Source organism: Bidens hawaiensis, unplaced genomic scaffold, assembly GCF_021521415.1.
Source record: "Bidens hawaiensis isolate Kalapana, Puna unplaced genomic scaffold, B.hawaiensis_p1.1 tig00044173_1, whole genome shotgun sequence".
NCBI lineage: Eukaryota > Viridiplantae > Streptophyta > Magnoliopsida > Asterales > Asteraceae > Bidens > Bidens hawaiensis.
The window spans coordinates 28,181-55,635 of record NW_027497842.1 but is presented as its reverse complement, the minus strand read 5'-3'; the positions used below and the strand labels follow the sequence as shown (position 1 = coordinate 55,635).

The window sequence follows — 27,455 nt, the reverse complement described above, 5'->3', positions numbered from 1 at the left end:
GGTGCATGTACCCTTGTCTTTCGGCTATCAACGCCACTACATGATGCCTGATTAACCGTCCGTCACTTTTAACGTTATTTTCACGAGATTAGTAAAATAACGTCAACATTAGTGCAATTTCACTTTTGCCCACCCGAGGGTTCACACATATATACATCATATGTGCGCACCGCAAGCAGGGCTAGAAATCTCCTACACATTTCTGCCAGAAATCTCCTACACATTTCTGACGAAAAGACTTTTTCTGATTTTCAGACTTCCTACACAGTTTCGACAGAATATATAAGTGTTTGCTACAAATTTCTAACGGAAGTATAATTTTTGGTTTTTTCTATTTTATATTTTTCCTACACATTTCTAACACATTTTTTAGTAATAAATCAAAAAACTAAAATTTTATTATGCCGAAAAATAGATAATAAATGTAATTCTGCACCTTTTTTTTATATTTTATAAAATTAAACAAACACGATAACATAATTAAAAACCTGCTTCTATAACTTTAACCAAACACAAAAAAATGGATTCAAAACTTGTTTTCAGTACAAAACCACCATTGGTAACATATAAATCCAAAATGATGGGAAAAAAAAACCTAAGCTAATTACTACCGACAGGCTAAAACCTTCCCATAAACTCGTCAAATTGTTTTTCCTCCTTTCTTCATTTTCCTTGCAATCCATTTCCATTTGATCCGTTCTTGCACTCATTCTTGCAACTTGTTTCTTGATTCCATCATTTTCTAGTTGTTTCATTTCAACTATATAACTTTTTGAACCTGAAAATTGTTAAAATATTAGAACTATAACAAGCAAAAACTATTAGTAAATGAATTAGACCCACTAACATTGGTTTAAGTTAGTTAATAAGGGTGTTCATGGTTTGGTTTTTTCGGTTTTTAGGCTAAAGCATTGGGAACGTTTATTTTATGATAACTAAATTGTTGAAACTTAAAAGCAAATAAAACAATTTGTAATGGTCTGTGCTTATAAGTCACCTGATTTCTACTACAAAATAATAATGAGAAAATACATTTCAATCAAACACAACTATTCCTTTGATGGGATAGTAACGTCATTAAAAGATGACATAGGCGTAATTACATATGTGCAATACTTAGATTAGAGAAGTAAACATTAAACAGTACCTCCTCTTGCAAGCCTAGGCACATATATATGATGCAAATCTAGAAGATGTAGATGGTATTATAATTACCATGAAATGAGGATCCAAATAGCGTACCCCGATCATTCGGCTCCTGCTACCTCTTGTCACACTCGCCCACGCATAAAGTTCATCTAGCATCCTAGTGTTGATTGACATTTAGCCCGTGCAACTTGATCGGATCAAATCATATAAAGTTAGGTCAACACACCATATAATAAATTTGGATAAATTTATAGGAAACATAAATACAAACACCAATAAACACATATATGCCAATGCATATAAAAAAGGCTTTAACAAAATAAGGCAATCAAAGTGTATATGCAAAAAGATGCTATAATTCCATTGCTCAATAATGGCACAGTATGTGTGTGTCATAACAATTTTAATATTAATTAGCATCCAAAATTAATAATCCAATAGCACATCAAGAAAATAATTTGTGCTGCTAAATTATGAGTCTCGGTAACAACGTTTTGAGAATCTGATATAAATTTATCTTTAAATTGCCATAGAAACTTCTGCATATATAGTAACTTTGCAAAACTAGCTAGAAACATTATTTCTATCTGTTATACCAAAAGTGTAACAAGTGAAGATGGAAGGAATCTGCAGAGACAAACCCTATGTCAAACCATTAAACAAATTAGCAGTCAAAACCATAAACTAAATCTCAAACCCGGAACTTAGGGACGAAGACGACGACGGGCATGTGGGGCTGAGAGACGCAATTGGGGTTGTAACCACCGCTGTTTCGGCTTTAGATACCAATTAAGGACTTTGAGCGGAGAAAACTGATTTTCACAGCAGGGGAGAGAGTGTCAAGCGGGAACTTTTTGAGGAGATGTGGTTTTATGTGAGTGGGAACTCTTTGAGCAGGACCTTTTTAACTTTTTTTTGTTTCATTTTTCACTTATTTTGCAATGATAATAATATTTTATATACATATTTAGTAGGGGTAGGTTCGGGTTTGTTTATCAACTTTCGGGTTTCTTGGGTCGGGTTCTTCGGGTTTCAAAGTTGTAATTTTAGACTCGAAACCCAACCCAAATCTCTCACAAGTTAATTGGTTTCGGGTTTAGTTAATTGGGTTTCGGGTATCTACGTAAACAAAAAAGTAAAGAAATGCTACAACGCGAAAACTAAAACAACATATTATTCTTTACTTGTTATATAAATAACCAAATTATTAATAAACATAACCCGGATGTGTAAATTTAGACATGGTGACCATAGTATCACAACAAAGAACAATTTGTTAGGAATCTTGTGGAAATCAGATGGTTGGGTTGTGTGAGACGGTCTTACTTCTAAGGGGCCACAACGGGAAAGTCAAGTGGAGGTAGCGAGTCCTGGTGGTGGCATGAGGTTGTCCAAGACGTTCGGTGAGCTGTTCGTGAATCGTTCGGCGTAAAGTTCGTTTAGGTTTATTTATTGAATAAACGAACGAACATGAACAAATTTAAATGAACAAACATGAAAAAATTTTAAGTTATACGAGCATGCATGTGTTCGTTTAAAGTTAAATGAACAATCATGAGCATGCCCTTGTTCGTGTTCGTTCAATTCGTTTACATGCTTTCATTATTCACATTGATGAATACATTGGTCACAATCTATAGGCTCTGTCGATTTTATTTGTGTTAGTTTGTGTTCGTGAACCGTTCGTGAACATATTCATTTGCTTAATGAATGAACACAAAAAAAGTTCTCGTTTGGTAAGTGTTCTTGAACACATTATTTTCTTAACGAACGAACACAAGCAAGACATTATTCGTGTTCATTTGGTTCATTTATAGCCCTACCAAGACGACATGATAAGGGACAGACAAATAATCTTTAGGGAGTTTATGAAGTGCACAAACAACGAGGAGCGAGTTAGATTCGTTTTGTGTTTGTTTGTGTTCATATATGTTCATTTATCTTTGTTCAGTTATATTCGTTTGGATTAATTTCCTAAATGAACGAACACGAACATAAAATCCCGTTCAGTAAGTGTCTGTGAACCGTTTTTGAACACATTATTTCCTTAACGAACGAACACGAACAAGGCTTTGTTCATGTTCGTTCGGTTCGTTTACAGCCCTAGATATGGCAAACATAATTCCACAACCTTTTCAACAACAAGTGGGCTTACCAAGAAGCAGATAAGAGTGAATGTGATATCAGTTAGTCTAAGACTGAGTATATTTACTGCAACTGTGGTTGGGTAAACAACGATGAGGATGCCCAAATAACAATCGATGGCCAAGTAATCTCTCAGTCAATCAAGTTCATATAATTAGGATCGTTTGACCAGAGTGATAGGTATATGATAGTGACGTAGACCATCGTATCAAAGCACATTGGTGTAGATGGAAAGTAGCCACAAGGTTATTGAGTACAATCGATGGCCAAGTAATCTCACAGTCAATCAAGTTCATATAATTAGGATTGTTTGACCAGAGTGATAGGTATATGATAGTGACGTAGACCATCGTATCAAAGCACATTGGTGTAGATGGAAAGTAGCCACAAAGGTATTGAGTGAAAAAATGTTCCATACTAGATCAAATGGGAATTTTTATAGTGTTGCAATTAGACATGCGGTGTTATATAGAACAAATTGTTGGATATCAAGCAGACAAATGCGCGTAGTATTGAGAAAACATAGATGAGGAAGCTAAGGCGGATGTGTGGGCATACGAGATTTGATAAAATAAGAAACATGGTCTTTTGGGAAAGTTTATGTGTGGTTAGCAATTTCAACGGAACTGTAAATATAAAGATTTTTATAATTGTTTAATAAAAGAATACAAATCCGTAGGAAATGCATCGGAAATTCCTACGAAATTCCGACAGAACCGTAAATGGTTACCTTTAAAAAATGTAGCTGATAATAGTTATAAAGATTTTTGTATGTTCTTGTAGGAAATGGGTAGGAATTTTCGACAAAAATTTTGAAGGAACTATAAATGGTATTTATAAAAATGTTATTCAATGAGATCCGTAGGAAGTGTGTAGGAATGTCTGACAAAACAACTATTTTGTCGGAATGCCGTCGGAAATTTCCTACGTATTTCCTACGCTTTTATTTCCGTCAATAAGTTGTAGCAAATTTGTAAGAAAATTTTGGTATTTTTTTTTCCGTACGAACTTTGTTAGAAGTATGTCGGAAATTGTGTTCGTAGGAAAATTGACACTTTTCTAGTAGTGCAGGGGCACATGGCAAAAGAATAAGAATCTGGCATCTGAAGACGTAAGTTGTTTTATGTTTAATATTGTAAGACAAGAATATTTTAAGACAAGTTATAGATTTATATGTAATGTTTTATGAGTGTTTTAATATTCCACGAATGTTTTAATTGACTATGATATTTAGAACTGTATTTATGAGTAAATTCAACACCAAATGTATGGCACCGGTAACGGGGCCTTACAGCATACTTGAGAGCATATCACATAACATTGCGTAGTTGATTCAAGGACGCATGATATAAAGCGTTGAAGAATCCATATGCTATAATGAATTATTAGAAATGTTTCAAGATTCAAATGAATTTTTAAGAAAAAAAAATCACTTCTATCCATTTGTTAATTATCAACCAAGCATGACTTTTAATAAAATTAAACTAGTATTAAGAGTTGTATGAGTATCTCCTGTCGTAAGTCATAGTCGTTTATTATACTTCTCAAGTTAAGGAACTACCATTTAAACCAAGGTTCAGCCCCTACAAGATGCTGGAACCATACCACCAAAAGCTAATTACAATATATACAAGCTCCTGGGCCGGAGAATTAGCTAATGAATTGGTCGGTGACTCATTAGAAAAGACAAAACCTTTAAAAGGTTAATATATTTAGGTTTAAGAATTGATTCAAGTCTTAGAAGAAAGATTAAAACAAATTCAAAAAAAAAATTACATAAGACAAAACAATATGTATGAATTGAAAACTGGTATAGAAAATGATGCGCACTCAAATAGAAAATACAAAGGTTTCTTGGAAAGATGCGCACGACTACACTGCCTCTGAAATCAACGGAAATTAATCACCATCTTTACGGATTTTATGCACATTCACGGACTGACTTCGTAGTTCGCAACATCAACAAAATTACAAAATCTCTACTTTCGATTCCTGATTTCAACAGTTGTAGGATGATGACTTGTTCTAATTCTACGAAGTTGCCGTCCGCATCATCACTTCTACATTCACGGGCTGCATTCATCAACTCTTCTATAAAAAAAACATATAGTTTCTAGCACCAAACCCTAAAACACACAAAACCCTAAACATGGGTTCCAATAAGATCCCAGCCATGTTCTACATCTTCTTGATTTGCATGTCAAGTACCTCTTTACCTTTGGTGTTTGGTTGCAAGAATTGTCCACCATGCAGCCCACCTCACCACACACCACACCCTCCTTCCACCAAACCACCACATCATGGCGGATCAGGAGGTAAGGGTCACCCACCTAAAGGTAAACCACCCAAGGGTCACCCGCCTATTGTCCTCCCGCCTATCGTAAGCCCTCCACCGGTTACTAGACCGCCTCCAATAGTGCATCCCCCGCCGGTTAGACCGCCTATTGTCCACCCACCTATCGTTCACCCCCTCCTGTTACTAGACCGCCTATTGTCCTCCCGCCAATCGTCCATCCCCCTCCTGTTACTAGACCGCCTATTGTCCTCCCGCCTATCGTACATCCCCCTCCGGTCAATCCGCCTATCGTGCATCCCCCTCCTGTTAACCCGCCTATTGTTGTCCCACCAATTGTGATGCCTCCTCCTGTTGTAGTGCCACCACCTGTGATCACTCCACCGGTTATTCTTCCACCGCCTTCTCCTTCCTGTCCACCGTATACGCCCCCTGGTGGCGGTAAAGGTGGCAGAGGTGGTGGTAAAGGAGGCGGTGGCAAAGGAGGAGGTGGTGGTATAATATTGCCAACATGTCCCATAAATTGCATTGAAGTTAGGGGCATGTGTAGATGCACTAGGAGGATTGGTGCATATAGGGTTAGGGAATCCAGTGGAAAATGTGTGTTGCCCAGTGCTTAAAGGGCTGCTTGAGCTAGAAGCAGCAGTGTGTATTTGCACTACCATAAGGCTAAAGGTTCTCAACCTAAACATCTTCATTCCCCTTAAGCCTTGGTAACTTGTGGGATGACCCCTCCACCTGGTTTTGTGTGTCCTCCTCTAGTTTAAGTAATAATAAAAATAATGAAAAAAAATTCAATAAGGTCAGCTTGCATGCTGGCTAGCTAGCTAAGTAATCATTAACGAGGATGATGATGATTCATCTAGTTATAAGTTGTTGCTTGTTTCTGTAATTTCTTACTTTTATGCATTAATCAATGTACTTAGTATAGTTTTTACCTATCTTTCATGTGATCCCTCATATAGTAATACCTCCCAGTATGAATATGTCATAATTAACATTAACATGCAAGTGATTAAATTATTATAAACTTTAATGAACGTTAACTTAGCTTGGCCTTGATTAACTTGCACTAATTCGATTCGCTCCTTTAACACGAATAAAAGATTCATGGTCCTTTTAATATCGAGCAACTGTTATAAACCAAAAATAAACCGAAAAGTAATCTGTAATAAGTACAAATGGGATGTGTTCAAATCTATATTATTTAGTAAATAAATCTTTTTAAATACCACATGTCATTACTATATTGATTCTTACAAAATTTTCTATTATCTCTCTCATATTAAATACATTTCTCTTTTTAATATTTTATTTTCAATTTTTAATAATTCCATCATAATCTAAAAAAATTAATATCATCATAAATATGTTAATTTGTTTAATATAAAATATATTGTATTAGTTATTAATATTATATATTTACAAGTAACCAATATGAAACGGGTGGGTTTCTTTAACCTGTTAAAGTATCAAATATTGTTTATGTCAAAATAGTTTAAGATTAGTATGAGTTTTGATCCACGAGTTGGTTTAAAAAAGTAGTTATTTACAACTAAGTTTTGATATAGAAAATAACAAAGAAATAATTTATGATTTATAAATTTTCTAACAACTTTTTATTTCCAAATTGCGTAATGTGTAATTTTTTTAACGTATAATATATCTTTATATACGTAATACATTTTTTTAGTAATTCACATTATGTTATTATTTAACAAAAAAATTACTTATTTTAACTCATGTGCTACACGGGTAACTAACCTAGTGAAGCAACATATAAAGTAAACTTATTATATAATAAACCTTAGTGGAAGTTACTATTAGATCTTGAACTTCTTATAAACTGAAAATCAAATACTCCGTAACTTAATCATGCAACTTTCTAAATTAAGACCCAAATGTATGGCTAGGATAAATGCTACTATCTCCGTCCCATTATAAGTGTCATAGTTTGATTTTTTAAGTCTTTCTTTTGCAACTTTGACCGTAAATATTTTTGTTCGTGTCATATAATACTTGATGAAAACTATATCAATGTAAAATACATTTAAAACCCAATCCATTCATATATTTTATATCAAGTATTATATAACACAAACAAAAATATTGTCGGTCAAAGTTAAACAAGAAAGACTTGAAAAATTAAACTAGGACACTTATAATAGGACGGTGGGAGTACTATATTTAATCTTAGGCCATTGGGTATATTCTAACCCTGGCCTATATGGGTTAACATGACATGACATTTTAAAGATGGATTAAACTACTCCATACTTGTGTTAAGTGTGTTAAAATGACCCATGAATTATGCTTCTAACGTGTTAAAAAGGACAATATGCATTAAATATGTATTAATTACTAATTGATTTGTTATTATTTATTTTGGTAATTAAACTAAATTTTTGATTTTAAATTAAATATTAATAGGAGAGAGATGGGGTTAAATGAGTAAAACCATTTCCTTTGGATGACATGGAGTGAAAGAGAAAAAATGAGTGATGTGGAGCTTTTGTGGTATTAAGATGGGTTAGAATATACTTCATGGCCTTGATCTAAAAGGTGTGACTAGCGTCAAAATACATAAAACTATTTATAGAACACTACAAAATAAGGTGGTATCACGAATGGTCGAATTAATCCGCAATTAATAAAGTCGACGGTCATCTATAAGCTACCATCTTGGTGGCTTTGAAAGTTCTATATGTTTATCTTTCGGCAGTCACTCCTTAAAGAAAGACCCAGACAAAATATTGGCATGTTTTTTGAAGTTGCATACGAGTGTGGCGTTATGATTCTTTGTAATAAGCTCATACATAATAGTGATTTATGTGTGGGGACGACTTTTTATTATAAGTCTGATGGATTGTTCGACAAAGTCTTAAATATTGAATATTTCGGCTTTGGTCATCATGTTGTCCTACTCTTCAAGTGTATTGTGTACATGATTTGATAGTAACACCGAGGTTAAAGTGGAACCAAGAGTTGATCGATATTAACTTATGCCAAACCTAAGAACTAACAACCACGTTCGCTCTAGCATTGATCTTAAGTGTATTATTCGTCGCGCTTATCCGTCTACGAAATATAATTTAAACATTTGTTACCGGGTTGTCTTCAAGACAAAGCAAGAGGATATTAGGACTAACACAATGTTTTAATGATGTCACCAAATAATGACATCATAAATGATGGACAATTCTGTTTATTAAATTAAAAGATAATCCATTCAACATCCATAAAAATGAAAAAGAATCTCAAACACGGTTATCTTTTCATGGGCTAATTGATCGAGGTCAGTACCAATGGCAACGAGGATGCTAGCGATGAATGAAGAACTTGTTTACATATGTATGATGATATGGAAAATGAAGATGAACCGGTTTTGTCTAGTTATACTTCTTATGGCTAGCGTATTTGGGAATTAAACATTAATTGGGATTACTTAGAATACTAGTAATGTTAATCCTGGTTAACTTAGATTAATAGCAACTTGACTAATTACGCCACCAGGCATACGATAAAATCAAGCCCAACACAACTTCGCCACAAGACATAAGCTAAAGCCAAAATATCAATTGCCAATTAAACACATAAATTTTATTTTTTATTATTGTAGTTTAGTAATTTAGTTTAACATTCTATAATTTATTAATTATATGTTTAATTAAAAAAATATAAAATTATTAGTTTAATTAAATTACAATAACTGACATATTATTGAGTGAAATGATGTCAGTCAAACTAAAGAAACCCTTGATTGTTACTTCGCAATACAGCTGGTCATATGTCCGTAAACATATTAACAATGGTCCTATTTTTGATAAGGCATTGACGAATTTTTGTCGGTACCATATTTAATGATTACATAAACCTGTCAGTGAAACTCCTTTTTATTTATTTTGTTTGTATATCAAATAAGATGTGTTTAAACCCTGAAGAGAGAATTATGCAAGAATGACTTTTTAATTCGTTCGATAAGAGATTAAAATTATTTACAGTTTTTTTTCCTTTTGTTTGTGACTTATCATTTAGTTTTGTTTTTGGCAAATGACAATAATAATTATTCGAAAACTACTTTTATTTTATTTTATGTAGTTTAATCGATCTTTTTTGTTCTTTTTCATTGCAAATAATTTTTACCAAATCCCAGATCGTAAATTAATCTAAAATCATATTTTTGTTCATTTCAAATCACATAAATAAGTTTTCATAAGAGTGTTTTTGTTACATGTACAAATTACACATAAACCTTCACAATACATATATTTTTCTACACCTATACCATTTGTCTAAAATTTTTCCTACATATTTTAGTTATTATCTACAAAAATTGACAATTGTTTTATGAAATATTGAGAATGTACCATAGTCACTCAACATATACAATTAAGCCTACTTAAGTCTTTGTATGGATGACAATACGCCAGGTTTAAACCAGGTATTATTAATCCCAGTCTCGTAGCTGTTTGGATCCGTTGGTTAAAATTTGATTAGCATATACATACATACATACATACAATTTGGTGTTGAAACAACGAAACAAATTTTGAATCTGGATTGAAACCAATCCGATCCTATCCGATATGGTTTTTCTCTATAAACAAGTTTCTAAACCAATCTAGTTTGGGCCGAATTAGTTTTGACTTTGTTTTAATATCCTATCAGACCGCTTCTAAACTGGTTCAGTTAGGCCTAAAACCAGTTATGTTTGCCACTAAGTTGCTAAATAGGAACATGGGCTAAATAAAGAACTGGTTATGGCCTGGAAAACTAATTGGGCCAGAGGAAAGTCCAGAAGAGAACCGAATGTGAATTGGGAAGAATACGATCCAGATGTCGGAGCTAGGATCCAGATGTACGTGGGTGAACGGCAATAAATACATTGTAGGGTGTTAAAAAAATCTGAATCCATATACGGAATCAGAAATTGAATTATCCAAAAATATAGATATTCGTATCTCGGATTCAGATAGTGTTTTTGAATTTTTTCAGATAGTTCGGATATCTGAACTATCTAAAATGTTTTTTTTATTATTAAATAATAAATATTATTGATAAATTTCGGCCGGATAATTTTCGGATTTTTCGGATAATATTTCGGATATTTTGGATAATTTTCGAATACTTCAGATATTTTTGGATGCTTTGGATAATTTTTGGATACTTCGGATAATTTTTTGGATATTTCGGATAATTTTGTCGGATATTTCGGATATCTGAAATATTTTTAAAGTTGTTCTTTAAAATTTTTAGAATTTATTATTTTTTTTAATTCCGTTTAGATATCCGAATTCAAAATATTCAGATATTCAAAACTCCGAATATCCGACTTTAAACACTCATACCTACAATGCTATAACGATGTTGAATATAGAAACCAGTAGTTTTTTTTACTTTAACCGCTAAAAATTGAATCTTTGACCACTATTTTACAACATAATATTTTATCATCTTATCAAAGTGAGAATGAAATAGGAATAAGTGGTTAAATGTATTATTAAAAACCGTTTGGTTCAGTATACAAAACATACTTTATTATTAGATTATATATAGATGCGTAAGTTATTAAAATTTTCCAAAAGGTTGTATGTTAAATAATCAAAGAATAATTATTCATACTTTTTGTAGCATTTTCCTTTATCTACTTTTTTGTGATGAGTTTTTCTGGTGTAACTTTAAATAAGGAAGATACGCCATTTTTGATATAGACATAAGGAATGAATTTTGTGCCACAAAACCCATGTTCTTTTTTCAGTTTGTCTGATACGATACATACCTCACTCAACTCATATTTCCTCTTTATTTGTTGGGTTTTGGATTTCGAAATTACCTTCATTAACATTATATCCATTGTTTCTGCACCTAAATCTTCACCAGATTTTGCTCCAGTTGCTTCAATTCCGTCATCATCAAGTGTTAGGTGAGGGTGGATTTTTGGATGTGTGTATAGAGAATTCTCGCGTTGCTGTTAAAAGTTAATTCAGAGCGATGGTTTATTTTGGTTATTGATTGATGAATTTGATAATACATCTTCTGATTCTTCTCCGTGATAAACTGTTGTTTATAAATTGATTGAATGAAGAGAAAAGAAATTAAAGAAAAAAAAAACTGTATGAATTAATTGATAGAAGAGAAAAATAAATTTAAAGGTAAAGAAACTTATTTTGGTAATATTTTCAAAAGAACCTATATTGGTAAATAATTATTTCTCTCAATCCATTTTGATAAAAAAAAAAAAAAAAAAAAACTCGTCAAAGGTGTGGATATGATAATTATGTATTTCAGTGTCATTACTGGGCTATTTTATGTAAAAAATTTAAACAAGTGGCGTGCATCTGTGAAGTGAAGTGTTCCACATTACACATATAAAAACATGTGTTATGATGAGGTGAAATATGGTATAAGCAATGAATCTTTTTTTAAATGTTAAAAAATAAATAGAACAGTGAGGTGCGGCATTGTGGTTGGTCTAAGATCATTAATATAGACATTACAAAGAGGATAGTTGCAGACAAGACTAAGAATTTTTTTTATAAATAATCTGTTTGATTGATTGATTGATTGTATCCTTATCCAAGCTAAAAAGGATATACACACCAATATCCATCAAATATGACTTCTTTAAATAACTAAAAAGCATTTTTTTAATGACTCATTACGTGCTTTTGATAATAAGTCTTCTCGATTGGCTGAGCCAACTTGGAGGAGATTGACAAATTATGGCATATTTAGTCACGGGGTGAAGTACGTATGTTTTTATGTATTTTAACTCAAGTTGTCATGCTTTTTTAAATAATCAATGGTGTATGCTATTTGGAAATATAACATACACTATATGTATCATATGGAAATACGTGATAGAAAGAAGTATCGGATCAACAAGACAAAATTTAAAAAATAATAAAGTAAAAATAATCATAATGTCATGTGAACCGCAACCAAAATCAGTGTACTTACCGTTAACGGATTAGTATAAGGTCGGTGCTCGTGGCACAAAATAACAAACTAACGTTAACTAATTAATAATATAATGTAATCAAGTTTAACATTACATTGGTCTATACATGTTGAACTAGCTTTCGATACATGCGTTTTAGGTGATTTATATGTTCTTTTCATAAGTCTGTGCAATTAAACATCACCAAACAGATGCCATTAATTTGCGATAAAATGATTTAATATACATTTGAAGGGTTTGATTTTTTTTCACCGTTAAAACAATGTTGTAAAAGTCGGATTCCAAGGGCTAGGAATCGGCGATTCCAAGGTCCTCGAACATTAACCTTGTCGTCTTTTTCCAACTCAGCCACTATTACTCGCCAATGTCCAACTCGGTCAAAAGTCGGAGTACTCGGGATTACTCGGCCTCCAAGGTCAACTTGGCCTCCAAATGTTTTTATTTTGTTATTTTTTTTATTAAAAAATGAACCATAACAACAAAACATGAACATTTTGAATTATGTTTTGTTTTTCATATGAATTATGTTTTTTTGACGTGAATTATGCTTATCATAACATATATATAATATCCAATAATTATTTTATGTTACATTTATCATGTCCGAGTACAAGCCATGTACTCCCCGAGTACTCCCTACAAAGGGGTCGGCCGTCTAGGAACCGCTTTTATAACACTCCTGCCAAATATGCTAAATATCAAAACAAAAACCTCTTAACTAGTAGCTAGGTGTCCAAAAAAACTATAAATGAAAAGAAACTAAATGGAAGAAAGAACAAGGGGGGCGGCCCACCCTGGCCCTCTGTATCCTTCGCCATTGCTAAAAGCCACAACAATGAAGGTGGATTTCCTGGATAAACTTGTTCCGCATAAGGGATTTTTGGGGATTTTGTTGTTTTTTTTTGTATTATTTATGTTTCGTTGTATATTTTATTAAATATGAAATGAAATATATATGTTTAGATATTTAACCGTTTATATGAATATTTGTAAGACAGAATTACAAATTTTGTCCTTTAAAAAAAGCCAAATTACGGTTCGTGTCCTTTTCTAAGTTTCCTTGCAGGCGGTGTACTTTAAACTTTTTTTTCCTACAAGTTATGTCCTTTACGCTAACTGGGTTAGAAAAACTCTGTTAAATCCCATCACGTGAGAAGCATGTGAGGGTAGTTTTGTCTTTTTGTCCTTTTGAGCAAAAACTCAGTTAAAATGACATCGGAGCACCAGCTCTTACCCGGATCTCCGGCAGCTATCTCCGCAGTGGAACCACCGTGTGGAGTCACCTTATCGGTTTTCAAATTGATAGAGGGTTATTGTTTCCGACTTGATTTCCAACAAAAGCCCCATAACAGTTACCTGGATTAGAGTCGGATTGATGATGAACGTGTTATTAAGGCTCGGTCTTCAGTTCAATAAATCAAATCGTGTTATAGAGGGTGATTTAGTTCGATTAACCCTGTGAGTATGCTCGCAATAGATGGAAGAAAATGAATAAACTCAGATTTTGGTTCAGTTTATACACATTGGAGTGCATTAACTCAAATTGAATCCGACTTTAAGTTCAGTTAATCACTATGATTGAAGCTTCTGATGGTGCGTTTTAAGTTTTAATCCCTATATCAGATATGGCGGTGACGCTGTTGCAGGTCCGCCGGAGAAGACGAGTGAAAAGATATGGCGGTGACGCTGTTCAGGCATGGTGATGATGGTGGCGGCGATTCTGGCATGGTGGTTGGTGACGGTTTTTAGAGATGAACAAAAATCAGAAATTAAAACCCTAAAAAAGAGGTGTTTTGTGATAGAACCCTAATTCCAAACGAATCAGAATTGAGGACGATGGTGGATGAGGGAATCGGAGATGGAGCGGTGGCTGGTGGCGGTGGTGATGGTGTTTGAGGAGTGGTTATGGTGATGGTGTGGTAGAACATAGAGAGAGAAGTGAGATGAGGCAGCACAGAAACAGAAGAAGAAGAAGAAGAAGAAGAAGCAGCAGGGTAGGCAAAAAGACAAAACTACCCTCACATACTTCTCACGTGATGGGATTTAACAGAGTTTTTCTAACCCAGTTAGCGTAAAGGACATAACTTGTAGGAAAAAAAAGTTTAAAGTACACCGCCTGCAAGGAAACTTAGAAAAGGACACGAACCGTAATTTGGCTTTTTTTAAAGGACAAAATTTGTAATTCTGTCTATTTGTAATGGTTTATTTGTAAATATGACCGTTTCAATTGCTAAAACTGCTAACCGCTTTAAAATACTCGTTAAAAACTGATGTATAAACTTTTTGTTCATTAACAACGCTTATTGCTTTATAATTTACAACGGGTTTAGAGAATTCTTCATTTAAAACGGTTTCTTTCACATTCTATTCCAATGGTTGAACTTCTCACCGTTATAAATACTCGTTAAAAACAGGTGTATAAACTTTTGTTTAATAAACAACGCTCGTTTTATTCTAGTTTATAACGGGTTTGAAAAGTTCTTCACTTTTAACGATATTTAACATTTTATTCAACCATTGGCTTTCACACCGTTAAGTTTTTTTTTTTTGGTGTTGGTATATGTTTATATAGTAGTGCTACATCCTTAATATAAGTAAAATGTTAACGCTTCCCCAATTTTATACTCTTGCCAAGTTTGCTTTGACAATGAAATCATTGAAGGCCAGGCACTTGACGCACAAAATTCCGAATTTTTCCTTAATTAATATTCCTCAAACAATTGAAGTCAGCTAAAGAAATTACAACCCACCAATCCCGTTTTCGAAGCTAAAAGTTCATTCCATAAGATATTTGTAAGGGTGGCCTCTTGACGTGCATAAATGTTACCACAATAAAATCACAATAATGTATATAGCATTTAATTCCCCCACTACCAACAAGTAGTACCTCATGTTAATTATTGGCTTTTTAACGAACGAACTGGAATCCCAATTCCCAAATGCTAATCATGCCCCTGATCTACCTGTGGCATTTTGGTATCGCAACTTTATAGTGGAAATTTGAGGAACTTCATGTACCGCGATAAAATTTAGATTATTATTTACTTTTAAGTCACGAATATATGCTACTTTCTTTTCTTCACGCCTGCCCCTCTTATATTAATTATACGACATAAAATTCATTTATTACTGACTGACTCCATTTCCACCATGATCAGTGCACGAATTCGTTCCTCACTTCCTCCTCCCCACTGGCCTTGAAACACAAATCCTCGGCCACAAGATACGGCGGTTTTCAAGAAGTCAGTGGTTAAAATAATGTCAAAATTTTATCATAGTTTTAGGTTCTTGGATGGGTATCCCGGACATTTTTAAACCTCGTCAATGTTAACGCTCCAAGAAATGAGGCGGATAAAGTCGTGTGTACCAAATTAAAAAGCTTACAAAAATATAACATCATGATATATATTATAGGTTTATATATCTACATTAGATTCAGTGCATAAATTATACAATATGCATGTGAAGCACAAGTCGTACACCGTTGAATGCCAAGAGTTACCTTGAATGGATAGATAATTTGCCATCTTTATATATATTACGACAAATAGAATGACAAAAAAAACCATCAATGGCTGCAGGATAGACGCAGAAATGGTATGTAGTCATGCTTCACGGGAGTTCATTGCTTGGCTGGCATCACTTAATAAATTTGAGGTCGATTTGAAAGATTCTTACAAATATTTACTTATGATTTTTAATGGTTCATAAAATGTGATAAGAAACCAAGTCCGTGAAGATGTGTGTGTATTTCTGTTTTCTTGTTTTTATAAATATATTGTTTACAATATACATATGAAAGTTAAAAAAAACTATAATCAATAATAGCTACAAGTTCCAAATTTATTTTTCGTAAAATCAGTGACTTTTTATGAGTTTTTTTATTAAGATGGGTGGAGAGGAAAAAGTATTTATTTCAATATAAGTTATTATAAAACTATTTATTAAATTAGGGATTTTTTCTTTTGTCACTCCTGGTTATTTAATATTTTTATCTCTAGGTTTAGAAAATAAAAAGAAAAAAAAAATAAACACCAAAAAAAAAGATTTTCGGCACCTACAGGAAACTAAAAGGAGTTTTAATATATTTTTTTAATTAACTTATTATAATTATTTTCTTTTAATTTTTTCTTCAATCAAGCCATATTAGCTCCATCTTAATAAAAATCTAAATAAACTTCAAATCAGATAATAAACGTAAAAACACAGTAAACAAGCATTTCAAACTAAACGGTCTTAATATCAAAGACAAACAAAAATAAGAACGTCAAACTTTCTTTGAACAATTGGCAATACAATAACAAGTGTTACTCAATTGTGGATTAATTATTGTGCGGGAAAATTATCCAAATAGACAAGTTTGACTAAAAAATTACCAAAATAGACATGTCTATTTAGCCTACATCTCTCCAATCATTGGTTTTTTAATCAATAAACAGCTGGCACGTCACCGAAGTCAGCTAAGGCGGCTAAGCCTTAGCCACCACTTTATGGGCACAGAATTTTATAAAAAGTAAACGGGTCCCACCTTTAACCAATAAAAGTTCGACATGTGTCAAAGGCGGCTAAACTTAACCTACATCTATGGTTATTTAGCCGGCATCTTTGACTCTTAGCCGGCTTCGGAATACGTGTCTATTTAGTTAGCCGGCTCCAAAGAATCCTTCTTAGCCGGCTCCAACTCGGCTTGTAGGCTAAGGCTTCACTTAGCCACCTTCTTAGCCGGTGTAAATTTAGCCGCCAAAAATTGAATATTTTACCAACTTACAACTCTATTAAATATTTAGCCGCCTTCACTTAGCCGTTTTCTTAGCCGGTGTAAATTTAGCCCCCAAAATTAAATATTTTACCTACTCACTTAATTATTTAGCCGGCTTCGCTTAGCCGCCAATTTTTTTTCTCTTAGTTGGCACGTTTTTAGCCATCACCAATCAATACTTAACTACCCAATTTAATTTTTCACCAACCATTTTTATAAAACTAACAACCACATTCCCAACCTTATTAAATATTTAGCCGGCTTCACTTAGCCGCCTTCAATCTTTTCATTTAGCCGTCTAATTTTAGCCGCCAAAATTGAATATTTTACCAACCTTATTAAATATTTAGCCGGCTTCACTTAGCCGTCTTCTTAGCCGATGTAAATTTAGCCACCAAAATTGAATATTTTACCAACTTACCAACTTTATTAAATATTTAGCCGCCTTCACTTAGCCGTTTTCTTAACCGGTGTAAATTTAGCTCCCAAAATTAAATATTTTACTTACTCACTTAATTTTTCACCAACCATTTTTATAAAACTAACAACCATATTCCCTACTCATTTTTTAAAAATGAGTATCTTAGGATAAGAAAGTAAAAAAGTGAGAGAGGGTGAAGATGGTTTTATATTATGTAGGGAATGTGGTTGTTAGTTTTATAAAAATGGTTGGTGAAAAATTAAATTGGGTAGTTACGTATTGATTGGTGATGGCTAAAACGTGCCAGCTAAGAAAAAAAAAATTGGCGGCTAAGCGAAGCCGGCTAAATAATTAAGTGAGTAGGTAAAATATTTAATTTTGGGGGCTAAATTTACACCGGCTAAGAAAACGGCTAAGTGAAGGCGGCTAAATATTTAATAGAGTTGGTAAGTTGGTAAAATATTCAATTTTTGGCGGCTAAATTTACACCGGCTAAGAAGGTGGCTAAGTGAAGCCTTAGCCTACAAGCCGAGTTGAAGCCGGCTAAGAAGGAATCTTTGGAGCCGGCTAGCTAAATAGACACGTATCTCGAAGCCAGCTAAGAGTCAAAGATGCCAGCTAAATAACCATAGATGTAGGCTAAATTTAGCCGCCTTTGACACGTGTCGAATTTTTATTGGTTAAAGGTGGGACCCGTTTACTTTTTATAAAATTCCGTGCCCATAAAGTGGAGGCTAAGGCTTAGCCGCCTTAGCCGGCTTCGGTGACGTGACAGTTGTTTATTGGTTAAAAAACTAATGATTGGAGAGATTTAGGTAAAATAGACATTGGTAATTTTTTTAGTCAAACTTGTCTATTTGGGTAATTTTCCCTTATTGTGCTACTTGGTCATCCGAGTTTTTCCCGATTCCTCATGAAGCTTATTGGCCACTCATCATCTATTAGATTACTTCCAAATTTGGATCTAAAGCGAGACAAAAAGGGTCACACTCGCTCAACAAGGCTACGGAATGGAATGGATATGAAAGAAGGAAAAAGTGGTAACCGTTGTGGAATTTGTGGAGAACATTGTCATAATCTGTCAACATGTCCCTCCAAGCCTAGAAGAATGGATGTCTAAGTGGGTGAAGTTGTTTTGACATTTTTATTTTAATCTATACTTAATATTATCAAGTTGACTTTATTTGACGTTCTTATTTTTGTTTGTCTTTGATATTGAGACGGTTTAGTTTGAAATGCTTGTTTTTTTTACATTTCTTATCTTACTTTGAAGTTTATTTAGATGATTTTTAAGCTATAACTAACCTGGCTTGATTGAAAAAAAAAATAAAAAGAAAATAATTATAATAAGTTAATTAAAAAAATAAAAAATAAAACTCCTTTTAGTTCCTCGAACATATGCTGTAGGTGTCAAAAATCATTTTCTTGAAGTTTATTTTTTTTTTTTATTTACCAACCCTAGAGATAAAAACATTAAATAACAAGGAGAGAGAACAGAAATAATTCCCAATTTGATAAATAGTTTTAAAATAACCTATATTGGTTAATACTTTTTCCCATCTACCAATTTTGGTAAAAAAACTCGACTTTTTATATACATCGTTAAAAGAAGGCATCAAACTTTTAGGAGAAAGATTGATCCTTGAATTTGTAATTAATCGAAAGAACCGGATTATTCGTTTGTTAACATTAAGTACGTTACAACTGATTTTTTTTCTTTTGAATAACCAACGAATAAAGCCAGATTACCTGGCGTAATTAACCCAATAGCAAAAGCTGTCCTCATACGTCCGCGATCCAGACTATACTAGGTGGCCTAAGCCCACCATCTCCTGCTCCAAGGAAAATCCGTCGCCCGAATGCCTATTGCAGTAAAACCAACTTAATTTTAATCAACTAATAAAGAACTAACGTTTTTTAGTTAACACGTAATTAGTTAATGTTATCTTTTTTAGTACCAGAAATAGGGTTTCCCAAACTAGCTACTCACCGCTTTCTCATAAGGGTCGTTTGATTTCGCCTTCAAAAATTAAACATACCAATCTGGTGCCGCCAAATGAACCGCTTATATTATTGATGTTTAAATAATTACTTTTTAACACATTATATGCACTTACAGTCCCAACCAATGAAACTAGTACCGCATTCCTTCACATGCAAGTTGGGATCTTTACATTATCGTAAAACTTATCACGTACATGCATGATTCTCTCAATATTATAATACCAAACTTCATCTATATAAACCCTAGAATCACATACTTATCCTCACACTCAATCTCAATTAGCACCAATGGCTTTCAGCAAATCTTCTACTCTCTTCCTAGCCACCAACCTCCTATTCTTTGTAGCCACACAAGCATGCTTCACTTGTCACACTCCAGTTCTGCCAGTGCCTACTCCTACTACTCCCAAGGGCAATTGCCCAAGAGATGCCCTGAAACTAGGGATATGTGCTAAGTTGCTCAACGACTCTGTTGGGACCGTCATCGGCAACCCACCAGACCACCCTTGCTGCTCAGCCCTCGGCGGCCTTCTCGACCTTGAAGCGGCTGTATGCCTTTGCACTGCTTTGAGAGCCAATGTTCTTGGGATTAATATTAATATCCCTATCTCACTTAGCTTGCTTATTAACACTTGTGGCAAGGAGCTCCCAAAGGACTTCATATGTTCCTAGAACTTAAGGTCGTTTGCGTAGACACAAGAATGTCGTCTACGGTTTTCCTTTTCCTAATGCTGTTTGGTTACTTTTCATTGTTATTTCCGAGTTTTATTTTCGTTGCATTTTGTTCGTAGTTTCTGTGTTCGTTGAGATTCAACTAGGATGATCAGTTGTTCATGTCATTGTAGTACTTCTATTTAGTAATGTGTTGTGACCTTTTATTAATTGATTTGACTTCTATGTGATAATGGACTGTTTGAAACATGTTCACGGGAACTTATATATTCTTGTACGTATTTGGTAATTGTATGATGAATAATTATTCGGAAAAAAAATTTAGACAAGTTGTACTTCTTTTTCCAAATGGAAATTATGGTTAAGAGTTAAGACAAAAAAATTTATACGTTAAACCATGTGAAAACCAATAGTTCTGTTGGGTGCAATTAAAAGCATTATTATAGTCACGAATCTAGAAGAAAAATTCACAAGTATTAAAAAAAATTTGAACATAAGAAGATCATAATATTTACTCAGGAGTATCCGATGTATAAAAAGGAAAAGAAGAAAAAGAAATTCCACCCCATATTATATAAATCAGGGAATATGCGGTACGTGGTAGAAGGTCACCTTTAGGTAGTTGATGAGTAATTGTTAATATTAAATTAATTACGTTAATGTGAACATGTTATGTAATGTAATCACTCATACTACATTTGTGGTTAGATGTTAAGGGGTACGTATTCTGGTTATATTGTAATTATTGCGTTATGGTTGTCATGGTAAAGATAGGGACCACTCTTGTGTAGCCAAGGTTGGAGGGGTGACTAGTGGAAAATTAAAAAAGGTTGAAATGTGAATTTGTAAACTTTAGTTTACGTTTGTGAACATGGAAAATCAAGTAGCCGAGCTCGATTGGTAGATGGTGCAACAAATGGTGAAGTTTCGGTTTCAAGTTACTCTCTCCGTCCCTTTGAAAGTGTTCACATTTCCTTTCTATGATATTATAAGAAATTAGCCGGAGAAAAAAAAACCAATTACAAGTTTAACTAATTTCCAAGTTTATCCTTACAATAATGCAATCATTCAAAATTTTTAAATTTTGTCATTTTATATATGTCAAGGACATTATAATCATTTGTTAAGCAAAAAATGTAATCATTCAAACTTTTCTTAAATTTTGTGTTTTTCAAACCATAACACTTGTTATGAGACGGAAGGAGTATTATGTTTTGAACATCTCTTTCTTTTTTATGTTAAGAGGAGTGGTAGTTTGTATATTTTATTTTTTTCATTATCTGAACGGCAAATTAATGGTACATCTACTATTTACACCAATAGTTTTAAAGTACTTATTTTCCCTTGTTTATATCTTGTTCATATCTTGGACTTTCTCTTTAAGAGATAAAGAAACATGTTACTACATGGTAGTTGACTCACTGAGTTCTCCAATTATAAGGTATTGAGTTGGTTTCTTTTTACGTTTTGAGTTTCGATTTCAGATTGAATAAAAAATAGCTTATCGGGTTGATTTGGTTTTAAGCAACATGCATGTCGTAGAAAAGTTTAAAGAGGTTATCAGATTCGTTTAATATATTCTTATAATTGAATCATTGGGTTGTAGAATTTTTGGGCCTACAAATTATTGGCCTTACGTGTTATTGTTTCTTTCAGATGCAAACAAAATTTGATGCTTGAAAACCATATTTTGAGCCACGAATTATATTTTTCTATTGCCAAATTCATGATTTTGGTAGTACTTTCATCAAAATAATAAATTTGTGATATCTTTAGAGTTAATTGATTTTATTGAATCTTTAACCACTAACGTATATTTGGCTAAAATGTATATAAATTTTATAAAGGGTGAAAACTGAAACACTTGTTATGTATTGAGCCATGCGTTATTCCAACTCTTGTTATGTATTTTGAGATTGAAGTTGGACCACTGGTAAGAGCTTAACGTGTGTGTTATATATAAAGAAGCTTGACTAGTTTCATGATCATGTCATGTGTTTTAGAATTGTTTGATTTCATATTTAGTTTAAAAGGTTTACATCATTATTCATAGCAAGAAGTGTCACTTGTAGTTGTTTGACCAGATACTTGTGAGTACGTCAACAAATGGATGAAGTTGGCTAGCAAGGCAATACATATGACCAGCAACGTCTTGGTACACAAGAAATCGTGGGACTTCAAAATTGTTTATCGTTGGTCTAGGGGCTGGCATCACATTGGGCTACGACAAGTGGCTATGGAAGCGGGCTGATGGGACTTGTAGCGAGTTCTTGGTAAAGAATTTGAGGCCGGAAATTGTTAACATAGCTCATCAAGTTGTTGATGGAAGCATTTGGTTCAAATGCGTTACAATCAAACATAATTGTTTGTTTGGAGGCTATTATTGGACCAAATTTCCTCAAGAGAAGCTCTAAATTTCTGAGGAATAAATGTTGGTAATGAGAAACGTTTGTTGTGGTATGTTTATGAAAACGTTGGTGCATCTATCATGGTGCATTTTCGGGTTGCTAAGCGTGTGTAGTCTATAATTCATGATTGGGTTAAATTACTAATCTCACAGCCCTTTGAACTAGTAAATGGCATTTTCGGATTTCCAAGTAAACACAAGAAAAATAAGGAGTGTACGACTATACAAGCAATATCGCTAGTAACATATTGACTGATTTGGAATGCTAGAAATGACATAATGTTCAACTTTAAAGTTTAAAGTACTAGTGGTGAATAATTTTTTGTACGATATTAAATAAATTTTGATCCTTCGGGTGAATAATAAAAGTAAGAGAATAAATTTGGAGTTGTAAAAATGATGCAAGTTCAATTTTGTAAAAATTATATGAAAATAGGTAATAACAACTAACAAGCCAATAGATATGACCAGTTTATAATACCTAATTTACGATGGAAACTTCGTAGTTTACAAAGTCCGAGACGTACAATGTTAACTCAAAGTTGGAAAATAAATATTTAAGGTTGCTATTTTTTAATTGTAATCATTCAAATGGTTTGGACCTTTTGATTGTATTCTTAAATGGTAATAATTTAACCTTTTTTTAAGAATTAGAACCAAAGCTTTTCTGGTGGAATGGATAAAGTATGTTAAGGTTAACAACTTAAAACGTCTCGTCCCTATTACAAAAGTCGCTTACTTAGCAATAAAAATAATTATTACTTTTTAAATATAAGTTAAACCATTCATCACATTCATCATGTTTCCCATTTAAAGATTGGCGCGTTATTTTATCACCTTAATCAGTTTTTAGTTCACGTAAACATAATGATGAAATGGTAAAAATAATATTTTTATAATTTTTAACTATAGCTTACTAGGCAATGTGATAAATGACGGTTTTTAATTTTCAATTTCGATAAGAGCAATATCATTCTAACGGAAAAGTAAATACGTATATGTCTCCCGTGTAAAAGTGATTGTTTTTATTTCGATTAGAACGTTTAACAACATAAATGAAAATAAGATGCACACGAAATTATTATTATTGGATTTTAATAATTTCAATTTGACTTATTAACCGGCATTAAGCCCGAACTTCATAAATATACCATGGTAGTCCCTACTTTCAACATATTTTCCTCCACCAAGTTTTACTAATGGAATCTAGCTCCATTAATGTTATAGGACGTAAAAGCTTACATGGAAAAAATGTTTTTTCAATAATAATAATAATAATAATAAATGAATAATATATATACACACACCACCACCACTGCTCGTTTGTTCGCAACCCAAAACATCAAATTATTATGAATCTGATGAATTTCTTGGCGCTTCAACGGTGTTCAATGTCCCCATTGTTGTCGTCACCACTACTCACCACCACCGCTCTACACAATCTTTCCCGTTCATGTACTTCATTCTCATGTAACCGATGAAATGTATCTTAAAACAACAACCAATCGATAAACTCATCCATTTAAAATCATATTTACAAGCAACAATCAGATGCACACAATCAACATGAACAACAAGGGGCAACTCTATAAAATAGTAACCAAGTTTTAAAACTATTTCAATCAGGTCACTCATAAAATCTTTTGTTTCAATCAGGTTACTAAAATTTCCTTTTTTTCTAATCCTAGATATTTTAGCCAGATAGCAGGTCATGTAGGTTTTTTTTATTAATTTTAAAATAGTTTGACATTACAAAAAAAAAATAATTATAAATTGTGAAAAATTGCAAAAAATAATAATAATAATTTAGAAAAAAAACTGAAAAGTCACAAAAAAAAGCTGGAAAATAATAAAAAAAATCTTAATTATTTTTTTGCAATTTTCAAGTTTTTTTTTTTTGTAAAAAATAATAGTCTGGAAAATTGCAACAAAAAAAAACTTGAAGAATAAAAAAAATGTATTTTTTTCACAGTTAAATTAATTTTTCTCAGTTTTTACTAATTTTGTCACCTTTAAAAAAATATTTTGCAATGTTAATCTATTTTAAAAAAAACCTGCAAAACCTATTATCCAGGTAAAATATATATGATTAGAACAAAAAAAACTTTAGTGGCCTAACTGAAATAAAAGATTTTATGAGTAATTTGATTGAAACAATTTCAAAACTTGGTTAATATTTTATAGAATAATCTAACCGAAAATTTGCTTGAACTAATCTCGAACTAAACAAACTACGTCAAAATGATGTGCATGGCATCCATATAACCAATTTAGGGTTTTTGTGTGCTAAGCTTTTTATATAATCAAATTCACCATTGTCAAATGTTAACGGAAGCAAAAGCAAGAGATTGGAGCGATTTATGACGGTGATTCTGTAACATCACGTAAATTTCGGGCCAAAAATATCAATTTTCAAAGTCAAGGGACCAAAACTATCAATTTCTAAACTCAAGGGGCTAAAATGAAAATTCTGTATTTCCTGACCCATCGCGCTACGTTATGGGTCAGAAGGAAGCCCCATCGCGCACCGCGATGGGGTATCTGACACGCAGTGACACGTGGCACACGGTGGCAACGTCTGCCGCCACGTGTCACCACGTGGCAACATGTCCGTCACGTGGCACGGCGCCTACCACGTGGCAGGTCTACGCACTACCTCAGCAAACCAACATCGCGGTACGCGATGGGCTTACCAAGGGACCCATCGTGTACCGCGATAGGGCCCAAAACTTGGCTATAAATAGAGGGCCACGGGTTCAGTTGTTCTCACATCAAAATCACATACTACTCTCTCTCTCTCTCTAAAACATCTCTCTACACCTCGAAATACGTGCCATCGATCCACCTCGAGAACCGTGCCCTGTTACCTCGTATTCCGCGCTTATCATCTCAATTTCAGTACCATATTCCCGACGTTTCTTTCAAGTAGTGTCGGTGCCTCGAAGTACGTTCCGCGAAGTATTGGTGCCTCGAATTGCGTGCCGAAGCAAGGTGTTGATCAAATTGAAATATTAAAGAGTGAAAGGTGTCGAAGTGCTGCCCAACTTTCAAGGGTATTTATAAGCCGACAGAGGTAGGCATAATGCCCGAATAAAATAATAATATATTGGAAATGCTTAATACCCCAAGTCGGAATTATTCTCGATAAACAAGAAATATATAACAAAGAAAGTAAAGAAAGAAAAATAAAATATATATGTGAATATATATATATATATGTATATGATTATTCTTTGTTATAAAATATATTATTTAGGTATAATGAGTATACTTAAATAATAAAGAAAAGAATACGTTTCTTAAAGAAGAAGAAACGTAGGGTTTTATAAATAAACTAAAGGTTTATAAAGATTACTTTTTAACTAAAGGTTTTAAAGTAAAAAGAGATAATGAACTAAAGGTTTATCGAGATAAATAAGACTAAAGGTCTTAAGCCGGATCGTGTATCCGACTAATGAAAGTTATACTCGTACTATAGGTGCGAGATGGCAAAGGAAAGACTTACGGACGGTGTTGGAAGCCGATCCCATTGAAAAGGTGAATACGCCCCACTTTTACAAACTTATTTTCAAACAAACAAACATGTTATGTGTAAAACTTTACATGAGGCTACGTGTCTCTAAAAACATTGTAAATACGAGTATAAGCCTAGCCCTCAGTCTGTGGTATACGTTTGTCTGGATCCTTACATATCTGGAACGCGGTGGGCACATCGCACCACACTTGGTCACGACCTCCAGCCACGATGGGCCGGACCTAAGTTATGTTCGAGTGAGACAGACCATGTGTATATTTATGGTACCTAAGTTATGTCGAAACGCTGCGGTGTTTTGCTGAGGTGACCTAGTGTAGAGACTCGAGTTTATGATGATTGTTTTAACTTGATTATTCCTAAGCCAAGATGGGCCGAGACTTACGTGGTCTCGAGGGGTAATTAAGTAAAGAAAATATTTTTAGCGTCAGCATATTCACCAGCATTCGTTGCTGACGTATTTTATAACATTTTGCAGGTAATCAAGAATAGAGCTTAAAGGACGAAGAAGCTCAAGAATCCGATGGCTCGGATAATTTTGTTTAAATATTAAAATATGATGGTTTTGTAAAACATATAAACAAGTTAATACTAAACGAGACTTTCATCTCGTATTTTGTAATATAAATATTTATGATATCGATTCTTAAGTTTTTATAAGTCTTCCGCTAATAACTGTTACTCTGATTTATTTACAAATATGGTACCAACTATTGATCACACGCCTAGGCATAAGATGGGGGTGTGACAGATTCGAATTATGGTTGTTTTGAAGCTGAATTGATTGGGAACGTGAATTGGGAAGTTTGAGCTGGTGGTGAAGGTGATAGTGGAGGTCTGCAGGTGGTTGTGGTGGTGGTGGTATGTGTGTGTTTGTGTGTGTGTATTTATTATTTTATTGTTACTATTAATAAAATAACATTATTTTGGATGTAAGCGTCCAAGCAAGCAGCCAGGCCATCCAAAATTAATGAGGCTAGACTCTATTAGTAAAAAAACTCGGTGGAGAAAAATAAGTTTAAAGTTAAGACTATCATGGTGCATTTATAAAGTTGGGCTTAATGAAGACAAATGAGTCAAAATTAGGATTGACTTCGCCTATTATTTCGTCC

General features: G+C 33.5%; 2 pseudogenes; both read left to right on the top strand.

Moving 5' to 3' along the window:
• The first annotated feature begins 5,067 nt into the window (after nt 1-5,067).
• On the top strand, nt 5,068-6,553 carry LOC143594764 (uncharacterized; annotated as a pseudogene).
• Nucleotides 6,554-20,020: 13,467 nt separating this feature from the next.
• Nucleotides 20,021-20,404, top strand: LOC143594763 (14 kDa proline-rich protein DC2.15 pseudogene; annotated as a pseudogene).
• The last annotated feature ends 7,051 nt before the right edge of the window (nt 20,405-27,455 follow it).